The 14772-nt window shown below is 38.9% G+C and overlaps 1 long non-coding RNA gene across 1 annotated transcript in view; it reads left to right on the top strand.

Annotated features, from left to right (window-relative positions):
* Positions 1-326: 326 nt before the first annotated feature.
* Positions 327-14772, top strand: part of LOC115933714 (uncharacterized) — a 49501-nt gene continuing 35055 nt past the window's right edge. The window contains exons 1-2 of the long non-coding RNA XR_004069569.2: positions 327-357; positions 1852-2023. This is a non-coding gene — a long non-coding RNA (uncharacterized lncRNA). The remainder of the gene's footprint in view (positions 358-1851; positions 2024-14772) is intronic.

Raw genomic sequence — 14772 nt, 5'->3', positions numbered from 1 at the left:
GTGCCACCACGCCCAGCTATTTTTTTGTATTTTTAGTAGAGATGGGGTTTCACCACGTTGGCCAGGCTGGTCTCAAACTCCTGACCTCAGGTGATCCTCCCACCTCAGCACACCCAAAGTGCTGGGATTATAGGCATGAGCCACCACGCCCAGCCCATATGTTCAAACTTGATCCCCAATGTGAGAGTATTAAGAGATGCAGCTTTTCTTTTGCGGGGGTGGTGGAGGTGGGGGTGATTAAGCCATGAGGACAGATTCCCCATGAATTGGATTACTGCCCTATAAAGAGGCTTCAGAGACCTTGGTCAACCTTTCTTCCGTGTGAGGACACAGCAAGAAGGCACCATCAATGAAGCAGTGAGTAGACCCCTGCCAAACACTGAATAGGAAGTCATCTTGAACTTGCAGCCTCCAGAAACTATGAGCAAATAAATTTTCTCTTGTTTATAAATTACCTAGTCTATGGTATTTTTGTTATAGCAGCTCAAATGAACCAAGACACAGATGTACATAAATTTAGGGAAAAATTATTCAACCCACTATACCTCTTTCCTTTTTTACTAATTCGTATTTAATTAATGATGCCTGTGGTTTATTTAGTGACAACAACATCTATGGTCAATATGTGAGACTCTCAGAAAAGGAAATGTAACCATCAGCAGCCAACAGAAAGTGGGGGGCAATAGAAATCCTACCTCATTCCCCAAGTTAGAGAAAAAAAAAATCAATGCATGGAGATATGAAATAATTCTTTGTGGGTCTGTTTTCCTATAGCTTCTGTATATGTCAATCTTCTATGCTCAGCTTTCTTCATATCTTATTTTTTAATTTTAGTATAAAAATGAATGTTTTATTGCCTTCAATTTACCATTACTATTTTTTACATCAATTGTTCTTTGTGTGTGTGTATGTGTCGGATTTAGTTTTCTGGAGTGTGAATGCATGTGGTGTGTGTGTATGTGTGTGACCTAAATAAGTTTATCTCCCGAAAAGAAAGCAATATCAACATTTAAAGATTAGGTTAACAGAACTCACTTTATTAAATGCCCGCTATGTGTCCAGGCCTTGAGCTGAGGAATGAGAACAATGATGAGTAAAGACCATCCCTGTTCTCAAGGTGTTTGTAGACTACAAAGGAGCCTGCAACCTTACAGCAAAAATAAAGTAAATAAACACAAACCATGGAGCATGTTGCACTCACAGAGGTTCATTCTCACCCATTGTGAAGATACTGGGAGTAATTGGAACTTTCTTGAAGAAAACAAGGAGATCATTTCTGTTTTGTCTGTGCATCACCGTGACTACCTAGCACCATGGAGAAAGGGAACCCCTTTCAGAGCACAAACTCTGACCACAGAGGGCCTTTGTCTATCCTTCGTTTTACTCTAAACTTTCCTCAAAATAACCATGGATGAAGCTGGAAAACATCATTCTCAGCAAGCTAACACAGGAACAGAAAACCAAACACTGCATGTTCTCACTCATAAGTGGGAACTGAACAATGAGAACACACGGACACAGGGAGAGAAACATCACACACCAGGGCCTGTCAGGGGTTGGGGGCAAGGGGAGGGATAGCATTAGGAGAAATACCCAATGTAGATGACGGGTTGATGGGTACAGCAAACCACCATGGCACATGTATACCTATGTAACAAACTTGCACATTCTGCACATGTATCCCAGAATTCAAAGTATAATAAAGTAAATAAATAAATAACCCTTTGTGAAGCTGTACTTCTGGAGAAAAGCCCACACAACTATGGGACATTAAGTATGCATCACAAGTAATATTTTAAAAATAATTTAAAAAGTATTATTTCTGCTTTTGTTTCCTTGTCATTAAAAAAGGTTTCTATCTTCCTCAACCCCTCAAGATCAGCGCTTTAGCTGCATGTAAATGCCTTCTTGCATTGGATTCTCCCCATAAACTTCCCTGCTCATTTCTCTCGCGGACTGGGCCTTCTATGACTGCACATATATAGTCACTTCAGAATAGAAAGCTGCTTTCTCTCTTAGCAAGGTATGGCTTTTCCGATGTCCCCTCTTGCTTTGCCAAGTTGAATTCCAAAGTTGTGTCAAATCTCAGCTAAATCAGTGTATTTGCCTTTCCTGCCTATGGCATTAATTGCACTTTACCGCTGCTATTATTTTCCATGTAACTTCTTAGTTAATTCCTTAATGTATTTTGGGATACCATTTGGGTATGGAGATATTATGGAAATGATGTAGAAAGGGAATTAACTTCAGTGCTACAGGTCAGAGTTACTTAGTTACTTTTAAGCATTTGTTTTTGCACCTTCTTTTTTGGTCCCTGGGAGCCTTGGACAATAAGCTGTTATCCACTTTACATTTCTGAATTATACTTACATGAATCTGGTGCCAGAGAAAGTTCAGTGGTAAAGAATTAAAACTGATAATTCCACTGTTTACAGTCAGAGCTGGTGACTAATGAGGGTGCCTCTACTGACTCCTATAACCGTTGCTAACCTTCCTCAGAGGAGTAAAGTTCATTGAGACCCAGTATCCTCTAGACTCCTATTTTCCTCCACATAAAACTATACATTTTGTTAAAAAATTGGATCTGGAGTTTTACTCTCTCAGGCATTAACTAGCAATTCACTTTAAGAAAAGTACAAGGAGAGGGGACAGAATGAAAATTATAAGTTACCTTTTGGATGGGCTTATGAAGGGCCCATTTACTCACAGAGTATAAGAAATGGAATGTGTATATTATCGAAAAGCAAACTGGAGTCAGCCATGAAGATGTGAATGTAAGAGAGGGGATTCTCCATTTTATTTTTATTTTCTTTTTTAACTTAAGAGCCAATTTTACTAATAAAGCAAAAATCCTGCCTGGCGCATCATACTCAGTAGAATATAGACAGACTAGGCACATGACAATGGCGTAGATCTTCTTGGGTTTGTGCCTGTCGAAAGGGGAGAAATTGTTCTTTTAGGATCCAGACTTTGAAGGCAAATAAACGAAAATTTCAGTCCCAACCCCACATACTCCTCATTGTGTGGTCTTTAGTAAGTTTCTGAAAATGTTTAAGTTTTGACTTTGTCAGCTAGAAAGTGGAAATAATCATTTAAGCCATAAGTACCAGGTCCTGGCTGGGTCAGTTGGCATGCTTTAAAAAGGATAACTGAAGGGGGTTTTATCAAGAGTTCGTTCAGGGTATGGACAAAGCTAAGGAACCCACTAGGAGTAGGGAGGCACCCAGGGACTAGTGGTGGTGAAGGCCATTCCCACCATCAGGCCTGTAGGGATGGGGGAGGTAAGAGCTCTTATCAGAGCATTGGGGAACTTGCACATGGGAGAGACTATCCAGCAAGAGCTGCTTCAGTGAGGGATGCTGCCACCGCCACTGCCACATCACTGTCTGGTCAGCGGGGGGGTTGGCGGGGGTGGGTGGGGGTGGGTGGGGGTGGAATAAACCCCACTAAGGCTCTTTCCTCTTGCTTTCCAATCCCACAGCAGTGTGCTCCATTGGCTGCACTTGACATAAAGTCAGAGGACAAAGGAAGAGAGTGGCTAAGGAGATGAGCTTCCTTTGCACAAAATCAGGCTAGAAAAGGATCAAGAGTGGATATGGAGGAGCAAATGGAGAATTTTCAGCATGTCTCTGTATTAGATGGCTGTTGTTTGCCCAGTATCTCTTCTTTTGAGTAAACGCTATGCCTCACTCCATAAAACTTGAATGAGGCTGAAATAACATGTTACCCTCCTCCAATGACCAAGACCAGAGAATTTCATCGCCCTACCCTCTAGCCAATCAATCAAATTCAACTTTGAGATTTAATACAGGGTCTCTGGAAAATAGATAATCTCTTTTTCATTTGGATTATGAGCCATAAGGATGTTGACTTGGGCCAAACAACAGTCACCTTTCCAACTATATAGAAAGAACTTGCCCTTCAGCAAAGACAATGCAAAAAGAGCACAGAAGAGTCCAGGAATAGGGAGAAAGAGGCAGGCCAATGGTGACTTTGTTTGAGGCCCTTTGTTTAATTATATCTAAAGGCAGTTATGCTTTTTAACATTTCAGTAATATGATTCTTTCATATCCTATATTGGAAGAGTCAAAAAGGTTAATAAGGAAATATGAAGCACCCAGAGGTTAGCAAGAGCAGAAAGTCCCTATGATACCAGAAATGGACGACAAAGGGAGGCTGTGGCACTATGGGATTCTCTGAGTTGGGGCCTCAGTAGGACCTGGAATCATGGAGAAGGAACTGCTTAGGAAATGCTGAAGCTGCCAGGCTAGAACCATGGCACAGAATGCACAACAGAAACCGAAACCAGAGAAGAGATACGACCTCAGGTACAGAGAGTGAGAAGAAATAGTCTGGCTTCTCCTTCCCTTCCACCCTTTGGATGCCCTCTCCTCTGCCTTCACTTAGCTAAACCTAATTGTGAGACTAACATTCAGAACTGAGCAGGAAATGGGGCAGGATATGGCTTTCAGAACAAACAAGTAATACACATGGTCAGGACACATTCATTCTTTTTGACTCTTTCCTTCCAAAATGCATTACAAACTTTAGTGAAGGATACACAATTTTTTTGTTGTTGTTGTTAAATCTCAGAGAACGGGGGTCAGGTTATTTCCTGCTTAGAGACTTGAGTGGGTTACAACATAAGACAAGGCAATTTGGTCTGATATTCAAGTTCGTTGAGACTATTGCCATAATTTATGGCATGGAATAACATGATAGAAAAATGTAAAGGTAAATTGAAATCCAGTCAAATTAGGCTACTTGCTCTTTTTTGTTAGAGCATATTGTCCTGCACTTGCTAATAATATTCCTTCTGCCAGGCTTAACATCTTCTTCCCCATTTTTCTTCACTGAGATTTTACCTTCACATCACAAATTGTTATTCCTTCAAGAAACATACTGGCTTGCCCAAACTTTGTTGTATCTCTCCCTTCTTAAATTCTTATATCATTCCCATGGCACTTAACAAATTAGATCTTGTGTTTTAAATATTGAAATTTCTATCATGTGTTTGATAATAGATTGTGATTTCTGCAAAGGCAAAGAGTGCTTTCCTCAACTTTGTATCCTTTAGGGTGGGTTTAAATGATCTCTTATACCTACTGGCTGTTTGATAAATGTTTGTTGTAGCAACAAACATGAACCTGAAACAGTAATGCAGAACCTTAGGTTCTAGTATTTTCTACGTCACATTAGTGTGACTTGCAGAGTCGCTCAGCTTAGCTTTCCCTATACACAATAAGTTCAGACTAGATGAATTCCAGGGTCCCTCCTGGCCCTTTCACTTCCCTAATTTCAAGTAGAAGTTGGAAGATAAAATTTGTAAGCAGAAATTTTATAGTTCTATTATGGAATTTCTACTTGGAGAAAGCTAACATTTCATGATCTCATTCTTGCTGGATTCTTTCTCAAGATTTTCCATGGAGCTGAAATTTATCCATGACCTTGAGAAAGACATGCAAATGCTTCATGATCCTCACTCCACTTTCTTGTCCCTAATGCTTTTCTCCTCTGATGATTACTCATTTCACACCCCAAAAGCAACTCATTTTATAAACGTTTGTACAGCACAGCAAGCAGTAAAGAATAAGAAATTATAAAATATTATATCCTATGAAGAAACACTGCTCCTAATGCATCCACAAAGAACCAAGTTCATAAATGCTGGTTTGTCAATTATAATGGTAAAATATGTATTTATATAATACATATGATATGATGGATGCTATTGGAGTGGGTTTGGCATATTTATTAAAATTTATTTTTATGAAAAAAGATTAAAAAAAGAAATGTCTGCTGTAAGCAGTTACATGAAAATGGATAAATACAAAAGTAAGCACAAGGGTATTCAGTAGAGAATTTTGAGCCTGAACAATCAAGTTTCAGGCAAATCTTGCGTGGTTCATAATTTTAGCCCTTTATTATGCAAAGCTGCCAATTCAATTTTACAATGCAAAGAAATGTTTGGCATGATTATCAAGTTATATTTACTGTTCTGTGGCTCTACTAAAAGATGCACTATCTTGAAAGAGTCTGTTCAAATTACCTTTGAACACACTTTTAGATCCTCATTGGTAAGCAAAAGTTGACAGATTAAAATGTATTCTTTCTTAACTAGCATCAGCATGTGAAACTTTAGAAAAACTGGTAGAGCAAATGATGATTCAGTTGCAGAGCCAGACAAATAATTTCCAAATCAACAAATTCAAACAGAGGAAAAAAAGTTGCTGATCTTAGATGAATTGCCACATGTTGCCACTTCCTTTCACATGTGTCTTGGTAGAAAAACTCTCGTATAGAATTTTTCCCACCCATCAGAATAAAGTAGTTGTTATCTCAATTTCCTATCTCCTCTTCTGCATCTCACCTTCTGAGGAGAGAAATATTAGAATCTCAAAGTATTCATTGCTAAACCCAGAGATAAGGGATTGGGATGCAAGTTGGAAAAACCAGGAAAGTACTAAATTCTGGACCTCTCTTCCCCCTCTGGCTTCTCTCTCATATCTCTCTCTCTCCCTTCCTCTTTCTAAAAGAAGGCTTTGAAAGAGTTTTATGTATTTGCAGAATCAAATTTCTCTCCTCTCTTCTCTCTTCAGGGCATGCTGTTCAGGCTTTCGTTGTCATCTCTCCTCTAAAACTGTTTCAGTCAACATTGTCAATTATCTCAATGCTACTGACACCAAAGTTCTAGTTTCAAGCTTTGTCTAACTCAACTGTAGCAGCATGAAACACAATTTATTACTCTCTGCTCCTTGAAGCATTGTCTTGTCGTCCAGGAATATACACTTCCAGTGTTCCTTCTCTTATTGCCTGCTTTTTTTTTCAAGGTTCCTTTCTGGTTCCTCTTTTTCTTTCTGACAAATATAAGTATTTCATGGCTCAGGCCTTGAAACTCTTCCCTTATCTATCTCTCTATCCATTCGCACTCACTTTCCTCATGAGTTGCTCTAGTCTTGTGATAATTTCTAAATACATAACTTTAGTTTCAGCCTCTTTCCCAAAGTATTGACTCAGAGATCCAGCTGACTACCTGATGTCTCCACTTGAATGTTCAACGGTCATCTCAGAGTCAACATGTCCAGAACCAGGCTTCTATATTCAATCCAACCTCCCCAAACATGCTTCTGCTCAGCCTGTCCCAACTCAGTGGATGGTGACACCATTGTTCCAGTCAAGACTGGGACAAGGGTGAAGCAAGCCAGCCACTTGGGCACCACATTTAAGGCATTGAGAGCATCAAGGAAGTGCTGACCTTGCTTTTGTATGGCTATGCAAGGGCTTCCTTAAATTTTATGCCCTCAACATCTCACTTGGCTCACCCTAGTACCATCCCTGCTTCTTGCTCAAGCCAGAACTTCAGCATCATCCTGTATGCCTCTGTTTCTCCCATTTCCAATCTACCAGGATATCTTATTGGCTCTACATTCATTAATATTAAAGTGTTTGATCCAGTAATTAAAAAAATAATTAGATATATCAAAAGTAATGGAGGAGTTTTTTTTAAAAAAAATATATAATTCTTGTCCTAAAGAAGGAAAACCAAAATTCTGCTCTTATTTTCACAAAGGCAGGCAGCTAAGAGAAGGGAGACATACTGTTTCAGAGTGTTTAAAAATGTAATAGACTTTGATTTTTAGACCAGTTTTAGGTTTACAGAAAATGTGAGCAAAATATACGGGGTTCCTGTATACTCTGTCCCCCCACCAATCTCCGGTTTTTCCTATTATTAACATTTTGTGTTGGTGTGGCACATTTGTTACAATTGATGAACCAATATTCATGCATTATGATTAACTAACATCCATAGTTTATATTAGGGTTTAGTCCCTGTGTTGTACGGTTCTATGGGCTTTGCTAAATGTATTATGTCATATTTCCCGTTACAGTATCTTAAAGAATAGTTTCACTGCCCTAACAATCTTCAGGGGCTTATTTCCCCTCAGCTAGCAGTGACATCTTTAGGTACAAGTACACACCACCTATAACAACTTAATTTCTTGCCTTCTGGGCAAGCCAGGGCAGTGACTGAGGGCAGCAACAATGTCACCTATCTTCCATTCAGCAGCCTGTGTTTGTTGCAGGGTCCAGGGTTCCTGGGTCCAGCCTATGTGCCCCAACGGTGTTCTCCTACACTCGAAGACAATGAACTTCCAGGCACGTCACAAATGCCAGGTGCTCTGCAAAGCTATCCTGATTCCTCCTAGCAACATGCGTTGCCACATTTTCTTTATTCTAAGGTGTCAGGCACATGATCATGGTGTTCATCAGGCTGTCTGATCGTCCGATTATATGTCAGTCTCCCAGACTAGATCATGGGCTTTTTAAGGGCAGAAGCTCTGTCTTAGTCATCTGTGTCTTCCTCAGGGCCTGTACTTGCCATTTGTTGATGATATGAAAAGAGTTGGGGTTGTGAGGGGGAGGAAGAAGGATAGAGGAATGAATAAAGGGAAAAGAGGGAAAGAAAAAAGACAGGAAGAAAGGGAAGGTGTTTGTACCGATGCACTTGGTCACAGGTTGCTATGGGTGGGCACAGGTGTTCAGCGCCACAACGACGGGAAGACGAGCAAGAGAGGGCATCTCTGAGTCAGGGTTGGTGCATTTCTCACACCCAACGATCCAGCCACATCGCTGAAAAATCTGGGATATTGTACTTTTTCCCATCAGCAGCTCTAGTTGCACATGAGAGACTACTGCCTGCTATTTCACTGACTTCATAAAGTCCTAGAACCTCAGGGTTAATGAGTTCTTAGTTACCTGGAACAGCTTTGTTTGATAGGTTATTCTAGTTTTATATGTAAGAAAACTTGGTGTTCTTATATTATTTAATATATTGATTTGCTACATTGTATAAAAAGACAAATAAATGAGACTTCTTTAAACTGTCTTAGAAGATGTCTCAAGTCTCCCGTGGCTCTCAAACCTCAGTGTGGACAGGCAGTTCATGACATTTGTTGTCCATAGTGTACTTGTTTGGACAATTTCTCAACTGCCAAACAGCAGTGATGTTTTCTGCGACAGATGAATTACAAAACAAAACATTTCACATTTTGTCCTCCCTGTGATAGAAATCTTTGTGATCCTAAACAATCAAAACTCTTTAGTTTAAATTGGAAGTATTATTAAGGAAAGTTGAAATTTTATGATGAAATTGAAGATTCAAAAATGTATCTATATTTGGGAATATTGATTATGATTTTAATGTTAATTTTTTTGAGCCGATACCATTTCCAAAAACTTAACCTACAGAAATACTAAAACATGCACAGTTATAGCTTAAAAGAATGTGGTGAAATTATTTGCAGTAGGGCAAAATTTAAAACAATGCAAATGGTTTTCAAAGAGGATTAAGTAACTATATTTAATGATGAGTAAGTAGTAGGTTAAAAAAGGAATTATTTTGAATAATAAGAAAAATAAAGATTCTAAGATACGTATTTAGTGAAGAAAGTCTCAGGATCACATGTCTGCTCTCATTTCATTTTTGCAAAACAAACAAGAATAAAAACAAAAGCTACACACGTGCGTGCACACACACCGCAAGACACTTGTGAATTGAAGGGGGTAATGTTGATATTCACACAGGAACCATCAGTATGATATAGGAGTGTCAAGAAAACCAGGATCCATAACCACCTTAATTTAAGTGACTTTATGTTCTGTATTATACCTTACTATCTATAATAATAAAATTAAATTTTCCATACTTAAAGTATCTATAAAAAATAAATTGTGTAAATTGTATACTTGGATCTCAAGTCCAGTTCCTCTAGTTCTCTTAGAACTATCTCCCTTCATTTCAAAGTTCATGGATTGATTTTTGTTTTTCATAACATGTACCACTGTATTTTAAATTTACACATCACCAGGGCATTCTTTTTTCTTGTTCTTTTATTATTAGAAAATACATTTAATCCCTTCTGACAATCTAGCCATTGTAAACCTCCCAGGTTTATCAACTGTCATCATCCAAGTACCCACAGCACAAATTTCTGGTATTACAATGGTCTTAAATTTTGTCCTTTGGATTTTTTGAAAATAAATTACGTGTCTATTTACATGGATAAAGAGTGACCACTGTCTTCAGCTGGTTCCTGTTGATAATGAGGCCAAGACCGGGGCCTTCACTGAATTCCCACATGTGCTTGGTTGCAAGCCACACTCAGGTGACAGTCTTGCAGTTGCTGCTATTGGTCACATGAAGACTGGGAAAGAGAGTGCATCAGATCAATATAAACTTATTTCTCTTGCAAAACATAACAACTCAAGGCACATGCATTGTGAATATTGGGTCAGAAGCATTATCTTCATATTCAAAGACTAGCATGTAATTATCAAGAACAGAAATATAAAGAACATAAATAGCCTGATGATAGAATTGGTACACATTTATTATTAGAAATTCTATTTGAAATCCAGAGAAGAGTAACTGAATGGATAAAAACATACTGGATATTAGATGACAGAGAATATGAGAAAATTTCAACTTTTTTTCTGGTTGAATTTAGCGATGTTTTGCTCCTTAGTTGACTGATTGAATAATTTGCCTCTCCCAGGATGTAAATTCTCAGAGATATTCTTTCTGCCATTGTGCCAATCTAGGTCACAGCTAGGATAGGATTTATATGCTGTCCTGGTCAATATCCTTCAGAAATGCCCAGCAGAACACAGGCACAAATATTCTCCTTCAACAAATACTCATTGAATATGAAATCAGACTTCTGCTGGTACTGAGGTACCAGTACTTCTACTGGTACAGAGTCATCTGGAGGGCTTGTTATGAGGCCTCATTCAGTATGAGGCAAAGGTTGTGAAGTTTGCATTTAAGTTTTTAAAAAGTCATGTATAAAGAGTGGCCACCATGATGATTAAACACATTATATTGTGCTCTTATAAAATTTGATCAAAAACCACAAACTTCAATGACAATAAGTAATTGGTCTTACTCGGTCTGTTCATTCTGAAAAAACTGTCTTGTCCTGTACAACAGGGCTGGAGCAGTTGCAACATGCACCAGTTGGAACATTTTTAAAAGCTAATGGATAGCATTGGTTTACATTTCATATAAGACAAACAGAGTAAATTAAGGACACATTTCTAGTATCTTCAGATATTCAAACGAGTAAATATTTCATATATCTCAGTTTGCTCCTTTATTTGTGAAACATATTTATTTTCATTTTGATAAAAATGTCTCAAAAATGCCTTAATAATTTGTGCTTTTGTGAGGGAAATTTGGAAATAATGAATGTGAGCTAATCCTCTCTTTGTGACTTAAGGGTCCTCATTTGAAATTATCAGCTTTGGAGCTATGCTTTTATAACGTGATGCTCATTGGGTTTCTGAGGTATAATGCCTGTCTCTAAACTGAATTGCCCCAAACTGCTTTATAGTAGTTGATTTCACTACCAATGTTCTCTCCTTCACTCTTATTTTGTATTTCAGTACACCAAATTTACAATGTTTTTGTTGGTTTTGTTAGCAACAGAAACATCAGGTGAATTAAAAGACACCAAGATAAGTACTCATCAAACTAAAAAGTGAAATGCAATTAGACGTTATTTTTGCCAGAGGGTGGGTGGGTAAATTTAGCATAATGCAGTAGTTCTCAGTCTTGAGCATGCTTCAGAGTCATCTGGAGGGTTTGCTAAAATGCAGGTTGTTGGGTCCCACCCCAGAGCCTCTGTTTCAGCAGATCTCGGGTGAAGCCTGAGAATGTGCATTTCTAGCACTTTTCCAGTGGATGCTGCCCATCTGAGGACTACACATTGAGAGCTACTTGCTGCAGAGAAAAGTGAAACGGGGATAAAGAATCAGTAAGTGTTTAAGGTTTCAAGAAATGTTTGGAAGTCTTCAAGTAGAAAAAGGGGAATGTTAATTTTCTCTTCACATATTGGGCATTACCTTTATGGAACTCTAACACAAAGAGGGTGAGCTGTGGGAAAAAATCAAGGGATTTGTATAAAATGATAGATTACAGTTACATGTTAGTTCACAAAATGATTTCGGGAAGATATGTTAAATAATCCCAACATTATAAACTGATACCACATCGAGCAACCTCACTCTCCAAAATCCTCTCATGTTGCCTTTGTGCTGGCCTGGATGGACCATTGGTTGGACCCCATGTGGCATTCCTAATGTCTCTATATTCTGATCCATTGGTTGCCACTAAAGTGCTTTGCCGACAGATTTTGTTCTCAGATAGTGCACGGTGCTGAAGAGAAAATCACTTTGCAAATCCAGTGACTTCATGGGCCACTAGGCTCTCTGGATTCTCTATTACCCAGTTTATCTTTTGTTCATTTAATGCATTGCAAACAACATTGAATTAGTTTGTTGGACAATTAGGTAAGATATTAAGCTAAAGATGTACATTTAAATATGTCAAGTCATTATTTTAAGAATACATCTGTAAGGCATAGTTGGAGAAGGCTTTTTCTTGTGAACCCTGTGAAGGCTTTTCCCCACAACTCTGTAATAGTTCAACAGGTACCAACTTTTATAAATAATACTTCTTTCTCAGAGGTGTTCACAAGTGAGAAAAATAATTTTCTATAATGGATGTTTTAAAAAATCACTTCCAAGGAAATTAGTTCTTGTAAACCTCCTGAAATAAACATCAGGAAATTAAATTGGTGTTTGTTTGTTAGTAGAATGAACATCCGCAAGCAAATCCAAGATTGCAAATGTTTTAGCTCAGGCCTAGTTTCTAGTCTCTGAAAGACCCTTCCTTCCTGAGCTATGGCCACCTAAAGCCCTCCTACAGCTTCACCATTGCCTTAACTTTCAGCATGAATCCTGAAATGATGCTAAGGAGATTTACATGACTACATGTCTATAAGCTAAGGTTTCATCATTTTTTTCTTTGTCTCTGAGCTAATGCTGAGAAAATACCCTGGATCTGCTAAGTGGATCTCAGTCTGTTACTTAGTCTCCTGCTCTCCGGGCACCCAAGTCTGATTCCTCAGCACCCAAGTCTGATTCCTCAGCTTGATCCTCTTTTGTTACCTGTGATCGTCCTCAGGAAGGGGTATCCCAGTCCTGGATCCTGGACCACTGTCTTGGACCCTCCTCTGAAATGCCAAATATTCTTAATTTCAATTTGCTATCCTTCTTGTAAGGATGAATTGTCTCATACTGCATCCAACTGTTTGGACAGGCCAACACTTCATTTGCAACCCTCCGTGGGTATCTACTTACCTGAACTACAACCTGCTATCACTTGATCCTGTTGGACAGGCTACTGTAGCCTCGCTTTACATCTGTGATGAAATCCATCCTCCCAGATCCTATTCAGTAATAGAGCCTTTTCTCAAATCCCAGCCCGTTCTCATCTGAGCTACATGACAATAAGTAATTAATTGGTCTTACTTGGTCTGTTCATTCTGAAAAAACTGAGTCCTTACTGAATGGAGTTTCATAAGGACTAAGTTGTTATGGAACCATATTATACATGGGAGTGATGGACATGAACAAGCTACAATATCTCTCTTGAAGAAACTCATTCATTCATTCTTTCTTTTTTTTCTTTTTTGTTTTTTTTTTGAGACAGAGTCTCACTGTCTCACCCAGGCTGGAGTGCAGTGGCATAATCTTGGCTCACTGCAACCTCCGCCTCCTGGGCTCAAGCGATTCTCCTGCCTCAGCCCCCTGAGTAGCTGAGATTACAAAATTAGCCTGCCACCATGCCAGATTAATTTTTTTTAATTATTTTTAGTAGAGACAGAGTTTTGCCATGTTGGCCGGCCGGGTCTCCAACTGCTGACCTGAAGTGATCTGCCCACCTCAGCCTCCCAAAGTGCTGGGATTACAGGCATGAGCCACTGCACCTGGGTCATTTTTGATGACAGGGCAAACAAGCAAACAATTGAAATACAGGTTGAGTATTCCTTATCCAAAATTCTCGGGACAAGATGTGTTTTGGATTTTTAAAAAAATTTTCAATATTTGCATTAAACTTACTGGTTGACACCCCAAATTCAAAAATCTGAAATCTGAAAAGCTTTAATGAGCATTTCCTTTTGAGCAGGACCTTTGAGCATTGTGTCAGTATTCAAAAAATGTGAATTTCAGATTTTTGGATTAGGAATGCTCAACCTATACAATACTTTAACCATAAATTCTGAGAACCTTTCTTTAAAGGAAGTAGTAGAAGAGGTCAGACAATTGTCCTTCCATAAACATTCATTCTATCATTTGCTCAAACCCCACTGTGTTTCAGGCATTTTGTTAATACATCGGGAATGGACCCAGAGGGCCTTTCTGAGAATTGTGTTAGACCCAGATATTCACCCAGGACCAGAGCATCCAAGACCTTTTGCCTCCAAATACCAATGATAATTTGTCTTGTGGTCCTAAGATGTTAATCAGAGCTGCTTATAATAGACAGCCTCTGAAACTGGCTTCTCTGCCCTGTAGCCCCAGATGGTCTACCCTGGACCCTGAAGACATTAGGTTGGGGGATTGTAAGTGCAGTCACTTTGTTGCCAGGTCCACTTTCTTTCCAGAACCTCTGAATCAAATGTCAGCCTGTTTTCATTGTTCCCTTTCTGATTAGCTGTAGCTGGATATACTGAAGGAATGAAAGTTTTCTGAGCTGACTGCACTGATAAACCTAGAAGGAGACCATAGTGATAATTGCTTTATAATTTTCAAAAGTCAGCATTAACTGCTGAGTAGCAGAGTGGATTACATTTGCGTTTTCAGTGGAAATGATCACTGTGATGTCCTTACTGCCTCCTAACTCATGAAAGGAACAACTGGCTGGTC

Source organism: Gorilla gorilla, chromosome 11 (assembly GCF_029281585.2).
Source record: "Gorilla gorilla gorilla isolate KB3781 chromosome 11, NHGRI_mGorGor1-v2.1_pri, whole genome shotgun sequence".
Taxonomy (NCBI): domain Eukaryota; kingdom Metazoa; phylum Chordata; class Mammalia; order Primates; family Hominidae; genus Gorilla; species Gorilla gorilla.
Note: the sequence above shows the minus strand (reverse complement) of the source record. Positions and strands in the feature narration are given on the sequence as shown.